This window comes from Theropithecus gelada, chromosome X, assembly GCF_003255815.1.
Source record: "Theropithecus gelada isolate Dixy chromosome X, Tgel_1.0, whole genome shotgun sequence".
NCBI lineage: Eukaryota > Metazoa > Chordata > Mammalia > Primates > Cercopithecidae > Theropithecus > Theropithecus gelada.
The window spans coordinates 117,595,324-117,607,481 of record NC_037689.1 but is presented as its reverse complement, the minus strand read 5'-3'; the positions used below and the strand labels follow the sequence as shown (position 1 = coordinate 117,607,481).

Sequence of the window (12,158 nt, the reverse complement as noted above, 5' to 3'; positions counted from 1 at the left end):
TAGCAGAGACGGGGTTTCACCGTGTTAGCCAGGATGGTCTCGATCTCCTGACCTCGTGATCCGCGCATCTCGGCCTCCCAAAGTGCTGGGATTACAGGCGTGAGCCACCGCGCCCGGCCGGTGGTTTTAAATACTTCAAATAGTTAAGTACAATTGAGCCCTATTTATTTATTTATTTAGAGACAGAGTCTTGCTCTGTTGCCGAGGCTGGAGTGCAGTGGCATGATCTCAGCTCGCTATAACCTCTGCCTCCCACGTTCAAGTAATTCTCCTGCCTTAGCCTCCCAAGTAGCTGGGATTATAGGTGCATGCCACCATGCCTGGCTAATTTTTGTATAATCCAGCTCCTCAGTACATTAATTCGAATACTTCCAGCTCAGACTGAGCCCCAACATGAAGGTACACAGAAGACAGTAGTATTCTCCCTTAAGGAGGGCTAACAGCCTCTGTATTTACTTTTCCCATTTCTACTCCTTAAAGCCCCTAGAGTTCAAAACTTATTTTCCAATCATGGAAAAGGCAATAAAAACACTACCGCCCTCCAGGTTCCCATCCAGGAGCTCCTGTATCACTGTGGGTACTGCTGCTACCTCATCCTCCCACTCCTCCCTGCTTCTCCTCTTCTTTCCCCTCTCAGAACTATCTTCCTGAATTGAATTCTTTTTTTTTTTTTTTTTTTTTTTTTTTTTTTTTGAGACAGGGTCTTACTCTGTCACTTTGGCTGGAGTGCAGTGGCACCATCTCAGCTCACTGCAGCCTCCACTTCCTGGGCTAGAGCGATTCTTGTGCCTAAGCCTCCTGAATAGCTGGGACTACAGGTGTGCACCACCATGCCCAGCTAATTTTTATATTTTTAGTAGAGCTGGGGTTTCGCCATATTGGCCAGGCTGGTCTTGAATCTTGATCTCAAGTGATCCATCTGCCTTGGCCTCCCAAAGTACTGGGATTACAGGTGTGAGCCACCACACCTGGCCAAAATTGAATTATTGTTCCCCACTGAAGTGTCAAATAAACAAGAGCCAGGCTAGGTTGAAGGCACTGTAGTTCTTTAAGAAGTGTTTTACGGGTACCCTGGAATGTGTTAATATTCTGAATATTAATCGCTCTTAACCATGGGTCCTATGCTTGACACTGTACATGAGTTTTTATCTGCACAACAACCACAATTGTCATCATCCCCATTTTAAAAGAAATTAAACCAGAGTGGAATAACTACCTCATACATAAACAAGCCATGTCCCGCCTTGATGAATGAAGTGATTCTACTCACTGGACTTAACAGGATATGGCCCCTCGTCTACTGGCAAGTTGGAATAGAAAAGGGCAAAGAGGCCGGGCCTGTTATATCAGGAAACGCTCTTTGAGGGTATAAGGACATTTGATCAAACTGTCTCTTAGTTCCCTTTATCCTGGAGGATATTGATCATTTTTGTCATTAACAGTGCCTGGCACAGTAATTAAGAACTTGATTCATGTGAGCTATTACTATTATATGCATTGTTACTCCCATGTTATTGATAAAAACTATTTCTAACTCAAGAGACTCTTATCCAAGTCATCAGCTAGGAGTGAAAACTGAAACTGGATAGGGAGTATGGTTAGACATCCAGTATAGTACATAACTCAAACAGAAAAGGTTTGAGCCAAGCCCCTGGGCCAGGAGCATGCAGATATATCCAGAAGATGGGGGAGTGCTGAGGGAGATCCACAGACTGTGTATGTGATGAAAGGGACAATGGAGTATAGTAGGACGTAGAGTTGAAAAGGAAGAAATCAAAATGTGGCTATGCTGTATAAAACTGGCAGATATGTATTCTATATGCCACTGGGAACCAGGAGATATTTTGAACAAAGAATTTATATAAGCCTATTCATGTTTTAGGAAGGAAACACAAGCTTTAGGGGGTAGAAAAAGAGGTGGAAGCTAAAGTTAGGAGTCTGATTAGAGGGAAAAGTATTGAATAACTCAAGTTTTTAATTAATATATAACAGTTGTACATATATTTCTGGGGGTACATATATTTTGATACATGCATACAATGTATAATAATCAAATAAGGGTCATTGGGGTATCCATCACCTCAAATATTTATCATTTACTTGTGTTGAAAACATTCCAAATCTTCTCTTGTAGCTATTTTGAGATACACAATAAATTATTGTTAACTATAGTCACTCTACTGTGCTATCAAATGCTAGAACTTTTTGCTTCTAACTGTAGTTTTGTACCCATTAGCCAACTTCTCTTCATCCTCCCTTCCCCTACCCTTCCCAGCCTCTGGTAATCACTATTTTACTCTATACCTCCATGAGATCCTTTGTTTGTTTGTTTGTTTTCATATATGAGTGAGAACATGCAATATTTGTCTTTCTGTGCCTGGCTTATTTCACATAACACAATGCCCTTCAGTTCTATCCATGTTTCTGCAAATGAAAGTATTTCTTTCATTTTTATGGCTGAATAATATTTCACTGTATATACATACCACATTTTATTCATTTCTTGCTGGACACTTAGGTTGAATCCATATCTTGTCTATTATGAATAGTGCTGCAATAAATATGACAGTACAAATATCTCTTCAATATATTGATTTTCTTTCATGTGAATATATACACAACAGTGGGATTGTTGGATCATATGGTAGTTCTATTTTTTGTTTTTTAAGGAAACTTCATACTATTTTCATTAATGGCTATACTAATTTAAACTTCCATCTGCAGTGGATAAGTGTTCTCCTTTCTCTGCGTCCTTACTAGTATTTGTTATTTTTGTCTTATAATAGCCATTTTTATCAGTTTTCTCAGGTTGAATATAATAGCCATTTAAATTGGGGTGAGATGATATCTTATTGTGGTTTTGATTTGCATTTCTCTGATTAGTGATGTTGAGCATTTTTCATATACCTGTTGGCCACTTGTATGTTTTCTTTTAAGAAATGTATATTCATTGTTAATGGCAAATCTAAAGAAAAAGAAATGTCTATTTAGATCATTTGCCCATTTTTAATCAGATTTTTTTTTTTTTGCTATTGAGTTGAGTTGCTTTTATATTTTGCATATTAACTCTTTATTGAATATATGGTTTGAAAATAATTTCTCTCACTCCATAGGTTGTCTCTTCACTCTATTGATTGTTTCCCTTGCTGTGCAGAAGCTTTTTACCTGGATGTAATCCCATTTGTCTATTTTTGCTTTCGTTGCCTGTGCTTTAGAGGTCTTACACAAAATACCTCTGCCAAGACCAATGTCTTGAATCATTTCTCAGCATTTTCTTCCAGTAGTTTTATAGTTTCAGGTCTTACATTTAAATCTTTATTTAAGAGATAGGGGTCTCACCATGTTGCCCAGGCTGGACTTGAACTTCTGGGCTCAAGCAATCAGTCCTTCTGCCTCAGCCTCCCAAGTAGTGGGACTACAGGCACACACCACCATGCCTGGCTTTCTTTAATCCGTTTTGATTTGATTTTTGTATATAGTGAGAGTCAGGAGTCTAGTTTTATTCTTCTGCATATGGTTATCCAGTTTTCCCAGCATCATTTATTGAAGAAACTGTTCTTTCCCAATATACATTCTTGGCATCTTTGTCAAAAATGAGTTGGCCGTAAATGTGTGGATTTATTTCTGGGTTCTTTATTCTGTTCCATTGGTCTGTGTGCCTGCATTTATGCCAGTATTATGCTGTTTTGGGTTACTATGGCTTTATAGCATATTTTGAAGTCAGGTAGTGTGATGCTTCCAGCTTTGTTCTTTTTTTCTCAGGATTGTTGTGGCTATTTGGGGTCTTTTGTGGTTTCATATGAATTTTAGGATTGTTTTTTCTATTTCCATCAAGAATGTTGCTGGCACTTTGGTAGGGATTGCAATCTGTAGATCACTTTGTATCATATTATATAGGTAGCAAGGCAAACAATCAATAGAGTGAAGAGACCACTGTAGATCACTTTGGATAGTATGGATATTTTAACAGTATTAATTCTTCCAATCCATGAGCATGAGATGTCTATTTTTTTTTTGTATCCTCTTCAATTTATTTCATCAGTGTTTCATAGTTTTCTTTGTAAGAGATCTTTCACTTCTGTGGTTAAATTTATTCCTAGGGTTTTTTTTTTTTTTTGTAGCAATTATAAATGGGATCGCTTTTTTGATTTATTTTTCCAATTGTTTGCTGTTGGCATATACAAATGCTACTGAGTTTTGTATGTCGATTATGTATCTTGCAACTTTACTGAATTTGATTATCAGTTCTAATAATTTTTGGTAGAGTCTTTAGGATTTTCCAGATATAAGATCATGTCATCAATGAACAAGGATAATTTAAGTTCATCCTTTCCAAATTGGATGCCCTTTAAGTCTTTCTCTTGCCCGATTACTTTGGCTAGGACTTTCAGGACTATGTTTAATAAAAATAGTAAAATTGGTCATCCTTATCTTCTTTCAGTTCTTAGAGGAAAGACTGCCAATTTTTCCCCAGAAAGACTACCAGTTTTTCCCCATTCAGCATGATGTTAGCTGTGGGTTTGTCATATATGGCCTTTATTGTTTTGAGATATGTTCCTTCTATACCCAGTTTGTTGAGTTTTTGTCATGAAAAGATACTGAATTTTACTGAATGCTTTTTTCAGCATCTGTTGAAATCATCATGGACGAAAATGTCCTTAGTTTTGTTAATGTGATATAACACATTTATTGATTTGTGTATGGTGAACCATTTTACATCCTTGCAGCAAATCCCGCTTGATCATGGTGAATGATCTCTTTAATGTGATGTTGAACTTGGTTTGCTAGTATTTTATTGGGAATTTTTACATCTATGTTCATCAGGAATATTGGCCTGTAGTTTTGTTGTTGTTGTTATTGTTGTTGTATCTTTGGTTTTCCTGTCAGGGTAATGCTGGCCACATATAATGAATTTGGAAGTATTCCCTACTGTTCAAATTTTTTGGAATAATTTGAATAGAATTTATATTTGTTCTTAAAATGTTTGGTAGAATTCATTGTGGAAGCCATCTGCTCCTGGGTTTTTCTTTGATCAGAGACTTTTTATTACTGCTTTGATCTCATTACTTGTTACTGGTCTGTTCAGGCTTTCTATTTCTTATAGGTCATATGTGTCCAAGAATTTAACCATCTTATAGGTTTTCCAGTTTGCTGGTATGTAGTTGGTCATAATGGTCTCCCGTGATCCTTTACATTTCTGTGGTATTTCTGTGGTATTAGTTTTAATGTCTCCTTTTCCTTTCTGATTTTATTTATTTGGGTCTTCTCTCTTTTTTCTTACTTGGTCTACCTAAAGATTTGTCAATTTTGCTTGTTTATCCCTTTGGAAAACTATTTGTTTCATTGATCTTTTGTATTTTTTTATAATCTCAATTTCATTTATTTCTGTGCTGATCTTATTTTCTCCCTTCCTTCCTTCCTTCCTTCCTTCCTTCCTTCCTTCCTTCCTTCCTTCCTTCCTTCCTTCCTTCCTTCCTTCCTCTCTTTCTCTCTTTCTCTCTTTCTTTTTGAGACAGAATCTTGCTCTGCTCCCCAGGCTGGAGTGCAGTGGTGCGATCATGGCTCACTGCAGCCTCAACCTCCTGGGCTTAAACACTCCTCCTGCCTCAGCTGCCTAAGTAGCTGGGACTACAGGCACATGCCATCATTCCTGGCTAATTTTCAAACTTTTTTTGTAGACACAGTCTCACTTTGTTGCCCAGGTGGGTCTCAGACAATCATCCTGCCTCAGTCTCCCAAGGTGCTGTGATTAAAATGTTATTAAAACACCCAGCCTTGTTACATTCTTTCTACTAATTTAGGGTTTGATTTGTTCTTGCTTTTCTAGTTCCTGGAGGTGCATCATTAGGTTATTTGAAGTCTTTCTACTTTTAAAAAAAATTTTATTTTTCATTCTTGTGGGTATATAGTAGGTACATATATTTATGGGTACATGAGATGTGTGGATACAGGCATGCAATGTATAATAATCACATCATGGAGAATGGGGTATCCATCCCCTCAAGTGATTATTCTTTGTATTACAAACAATCCAATTATACTCTTTTAGTTATTTTAAAATGTACAATTAAATTATTATTAACTAGAGACATCCTGTTGTGCTATCAAATAGTAGGTGTCATTCATTCTAACTAGTTTTGGGTACCCATTAATCATCCCTGACTCCCCTACCACCCTTCCCAGCCTCTGGTAATCAACCTTCTACTACGTCCATGAGTTCAACTGTTTTGATCTTTAGATCCCACAAATAAGTAAGAAAATATAATGTTTGTCTTTCTGTGCCTAGTGCCCCCCAAAGCACTAGGATTACAGGTGTGGGCCTCTATGCCCAGCCCAAATGACTTTATTATTGCACGTTCATATCCTTTTCTTTCAGATTGAATAACTCTCTCTAGCATTTTCTTGCAAGACAGGTCTGGTGATTATGAATTCATTCACCTTTTGTTTGTCTTAGAAAGTCTTTATCTCTCCTACATGTTTGAAGGATAGCTTTGTTGGGTGTATTATTCTCAGTTTTTGCCTTCAGCACTTTGAATATATCATCTCACTCTCTCCTGTCCTGTACCATTTCTGCTGACAGTCTGTTGCCAGACAAATCAAAGTCCTTTATATGTTATTTGCTTTTATTTCTCTTGCTGCTTTTAGGATCTTGTCTTTGTCCTTGACCTCTGAGAGCTTAATATATATTTTGGTGTAGTCCTATTTGGGTTTAATCTGCTTGGTAATCTTTGACTTTCCTGTATCTGGATATTTATATGTTTCTCTAGGTTTGGGAAGTTTTCTGTTATTTCTTTGAATAAGCTATTGACCCCCTTTTCTTTCTCAACTTCCTCTTGAGGGCCAATGACTCAGATTTGCTCTTTTGAAGTTATTTTCTAGTTCTTGTAGGTATTCTTCATTCCTTTCCCTTCTTTTTTCTTTTTTTCTTCTCTGACTGTGTATTTTCAAATAGACTATCTTTGAGCTCACTCTTTCTTTCTTCTGCTTGATCAGTTCTGCTGTTGATACCTCTGTGATGAGTTTTTCAGTTCAGCCAATGTATTTCTCAGTTCCAGGTATCTGTTTGATTTTTTCTCATCATTTCCATTTCTTCATTAAATTTCTCTGATACATTTCTAAATTGCGTTTCTGTATTAACTTGGAGATTGCGAGTATCTTCAAAACTGCTATTTTGAATTTTTTTTTTTTTTTTTTTTTTTTGAGATGGAGTCTCACTCTGTCACCCAGGCTGGAGTGCAGTGGCCGGATCTCAGCTCACTGCAAGCTCCGCCTCCCGGGTTTACGCCATTCTCCTGCCTCAGCCTCCCAAGTAACTGGGACTACAGGCGCCCGCCACATCGCCCGGCTAGTTTTTTTGTATTTTTTTAGTAGAGACGGGGTTTCACCGTGTTAGCCAGGATGGTCTCGATCTCCTGACCTCGTGATCCACCCGTCTCGGCCTCCCAAAGTGCTGGGATTACAGGCTTGAGCCACTGCGCCCGGCCTATTTTGAATTCTTGATCTGACTCCTGTCACTTTGCTATCTGAGAGCTCACATGTTGCTCTCTCATTGGGGTTGATCACTGGTTCCTTGCTTTGTCCATTTGGAGAGGTCATCGTTCACTGTTTGCTGTTATTTCTTATGTATGTAGATCTATGTCTTCGCGTTAAAGAATTGGTTATTTTTTCAAGTCTTTCCTGTCTGAGTTGGTTTGTGTGTTTAGAGGTTCTGTGCGATTTGCCCGTTGATTCCCTTAGCCCTAGATTGCTGCCTTCTCTTGAGCACTAGATGGCGCCCTAAGCACAGCTTTTCTGTAGCTCTCCAAGTGCTGCCCATTGCAGATAAAGGGAGATTCCAAAGGGGACTCCTCAGCTGTGTGGGGAAGCTGGCTATGGCTTCGTGCTCAGAGGTTCCCTGCAGGGTGCCTCCTACAGTGTGGTGCTGCTAAACCACCTCTCTAATTTGGTGTCCCCTTTTTCTATAGTGGAGAGCAGACCCCGAGTTTCTAGTGCTGGGCCATGCGGCCCCACCTCCAAGGTTTGTCTCCACCTGTCCTTAGGTGGAGGCACTTGTGATGCTTCCTGTGAGTTGAGGCAGGAACAACTTTCTTGCATAGGAACCCAAGATGATGGGGAAGCTGGCTGTCCACTTTGATCTCACTTTTTCCAATGTAGAAACCATGAGTCTTGGAGGATTCTTCCATGTGGTGTCTAGTACTTTGGGGGAGGGGCATTGTGGATAGAGAAGTCCATTTCTCTCACTTTCAGCTCATAGTTTTTCACTTCTCTGTGGCCTCAGGGATTGTCACAGCTTTGGCTTTGAGTTCTTGTGATAAATGTGGCACTGAATAGTTGTTTTTGGTTTTCAGTGGGCAGGGGGAGTGAATCCAGATTGCTTCTACTCTGTCTTTCGTGACATTACTCCCCAACTCTGAAGTTTTGAGAATGAGTGACTGAAGAATTGTAATGCCATTATCCAAGCTAGGGGACATGGAACATGTCATGGTAAATAAATAGGTCAGGTTGCGCTTGTTGAATTTGAGAGTCATCTGCAACTAAATGGACTATAAGAATCTTGACCTTGGCATTCAGGAGAGAGAGCTGAGATAAAAGCATAGATCTATAAATCATGAGTGTGAAGGGATGGTGGTTGAATCCTTTAGAGTGGAGGGGATCATAAAGGTAGAGAGGGTAGAGTGAGAATTCAAAAGTGCCAAGAACTGGACTTTGAGCAACCAACTCCTACACCTTGAGGAATGGGTAGAAGAGAAGTGAGCATACTAAGACAGGGAGCAGCAGTTGGAGAGATAGGAGAAAATTCCAAAAAGTGCTGGTCATAGAAACCAAGGGAAGAGAGACATTCAGAAAAGAGAAAGTAGCTTTTTTGCAATGGGTTTGCCACTAGAACATAGGTTGTCTTGAAAACCACCCCTAAAAACCAAAATGGGAAAGGAAAAGACTCATATCAATATTGTCATCATGGACATGTAGATTCAGGCAAGTCCACTACTACTGGCCATCTGATCTACAAATGCAGTGGCATCAACAAAAGAACCACTGAAAAATTCAGAAGAAGGTTGCTAAGATAGGAAAGGGCTCCTTCAAGTATGCCTGGGTCTTGGATAAACTGAAAGCTGAATGGTATCACCACTGATATTTCCCTGTGGAAATTTGAGACCAGTAAGTACTACATGATTATCATTGATGCCCCAGGATACAGAGTCTTCATCAAAAACACAATTACGGGCCGAGCACAGTGGCTCACGCCTGTAATCTGGGCACTTTGGGAGGCCGAGGTGGGCAGATCACTTGAGGTCAAGAGTTCGAGATCAGCCTGGCCAACATGGTGAAACCCCATCTTTACTGAAAATACAAAAATTAGCTGGCTGTGGTGGCATGCATCTGTAATCCCAGCTACTCGGGAGGTTGAGGCAGGAGAATCACTGGAACCCGGGAGGTGGAGATTGTAGTGAGCCGAGATCATACCACTGCACTCTGGACTGGGGAACAGAGCATGACCCTGCCTCAAAAACAAACAAAACAAAACAAAACAAAAAACGACTACAGGCACATCTCAAGCTGACTGTGCTCTCTTGATAATTGCTGCTGGTGTTGGTGAATTTGAAGTTGGTATCTCCAAGAATGGGCAGACCCATGAGCATGCCCTTCTGGCTTACATGCTGGCTGTGAAACAACTACTTGTTAGTGTTAACAAAATGGATTCCACTTAGTCACCCTACCACCAGACGAGATACAAGGAAATCAGCACTTACATTAAGAAAATTGGCTACAACCCTGACACAGTAGCATTTGTGCCAATTTCTGGTTGGCATGTTAACAACATGCTGGAGCCAAGTGCTAACATGCCTTGGTTCTAGGAATGGAAAGTCACCTGTAAAGATAGCAATGCCAGTGGAACCATGCTGCTTGAAGCTCTGGACTTTATTCTACCATCAGGTCATCCAACTTATGAGCCCTTGTGTCTGTGTCTCCAGGATGTCTACAAGATTGTTGGTATTGGTACTGTACCTGTGGGCCGAGCAGAGACTGGTGTTCTCAAACCTGGCATGGTGGTCAACTTTGCTCCAGTCAATGTTAGAACTGAAGTAAAGTCTATGAAATGCACCATGAAGCTTTGAGTGAATCTCTTCCTGGGGACAATGTGGGCCTCAATGTGAACAAGGTGTTTGCCCACTTAATAAAATCGGATATAAAGAACAAGAAGGCTAAGTTGTTATAAACGTCAGTTAGCATGCCTTACAGTTCTTGGTGGCTTAGATCACCACTTTATATTTCAAAGTATCTGAATAAAGACAGCTTCACAGTTGCTCCCAAGTCTTCATATCTGAAAGAATCCTTTTACAAATCTGAAATGGAACAATTTGATATTTATTACAGAATCATCGTGGTCTTGAAAGAAATAAGTGATTTACATTTGTAACCATATTTCCAAAGAGAATGTCTTTTGTATGAAATGGGGGAATGTAAGAGGTACATAGATTATTTACAACTGTCTCTGTCAAGCATTTGCCCTTTATTTGTGTCCATTGCTGGATTCAACACTCTATTGGCATATCCATACTTAATTTTTTTGTTGTTGCTGTTGTTGTTCTGATTAAAAACATGCATTACATTCTTTCTAAGAAAAAAAAAAGAATGTGTCTGCCAAAGATGTTCATCATGGCAGTGTTGCTGGTGACAGCAAAAATGACCCACCAATGGAAGCATCTGGGTTCACTGCTCAGGTGATTATCCTGAACCATCTAGGCCAAGTCAGTGCTGGCTATGCCCTGTACTAGATTGTCACACATCTCACATTCCTTGCAAGTGTTCTGAGCTAAAAGAAAAGATGACCATTCTGGTAAGAAGCTAGAATATGGCCCTAAATTCTTGAAATCTGATGATGCTGCCATGATTGATGTAGTTCCTAGCAAGACCATGTGTGTTAAGAGCTTCTCTGAATATTCTGACTATCTGACTATTCTTCTCTGGGTCATTTTGTGGGGAAATATACCTTTATACCAAGTATAGAGCCAAGTATGAACTTACACAACAGGTTATATAGGTTATATAACAAGTGGAGGTGTGCACCTGCATGCCAAACTCGCTGAGACAGACAGTTGCCATGGGTGCAGAGGACAAGAAGGTGGCTAGAGCTGGTAAGGTCACCAAGTCTGTCCAGAAAACTCAGAAGTCTAAATGAATATTATCCCTAAAACATGCCACCCCCGTCTTTTTTGTTGTTGTTGTTGTTTGTTGTTTGTTTTTTTGTTTGTTTGTGTTTGTTTGTTTTGAGACAGGTTCTCACTCTGTTGCCCTGGCTGGAGCACGGTGGCATGATCTCTGCTCACTACAACCTCTGCCTCCTGGGTTCAAGCAGTCCTCCTGCCTTAGACTCCCAAGTAGCTGGGACTACAGGCATGTGCCACCATGCCTGACTAGGTCTCATTATATTGCCCGGACTGGTCTCAAACTCCTGGGCTCAAGTGATCTACCCATCTCAGCCTTCCAAAATGTTGGGAGTACAGGCATGAGCCACGGTGCCTGGCCTGAGTCTTAATCAGTGATGGAAGAGTCTCAGAACTGTTTGTTTCAATTGGCCACTTAAATTTAGTTGTAAAAGATTGGTTAATGATAACAATGCATTGTAAAACCTTCGGAAGAAAGGAGAATGTTTTGTGAACTTTTTTTTTTTTTTTTTTTTTTTTTTTTGGCATCTGGTAGTTTTAAGTTATTTAGTTTTTAAAATCAGCACTTTTAGCGGAAACAACTTGACCAAATACCTGTCACAGAAATTTGAGACCCATTAAAACCAAATTTAATGAGGAAAAAAGAGAGAGTAGTCAACAGTGTTAAGAGTACAAAGAAATAAAGTAGACTAAGATCTGGATGTGATGTTTTATAAGTTTCTGACGAATTAAAATAGTGTTTTAAAAGCCAGAGTCATATTCAAAGAACTACAGAGAAAATGGGAGGAAGAAAAATGCTTTTGCAATAAACTTAGGGTGCCATTTAAAGAAGTTTGACATCAAAAAGAAAGCAAGGGTAATAGATGGGTTACTTAAGTGTCATGTACAAATCTCTTCCTTTTTTTTTCAAAATTGAATTTTTTTTTGTAATGTCTATAATCCTGTGTCTGATTTGCAAATTTGGATGTAAAATAAGAATCACTCGAACAC

The 12,158-nt window shown here is 39.4% G+C and overlaps 1 pseudogene; it reads left to right on the top strand.

The window, feature by feature from the left end:
- Nucleotides 1-8,922: 8,922 nt before the first annotated feature.
- Nucleotides 8,923-11,182, top strand: LOC112615739 (annotated as a pseudogene).
- Nucleotides 11,183-12,158: the final 976 nt, after the last annotated feature.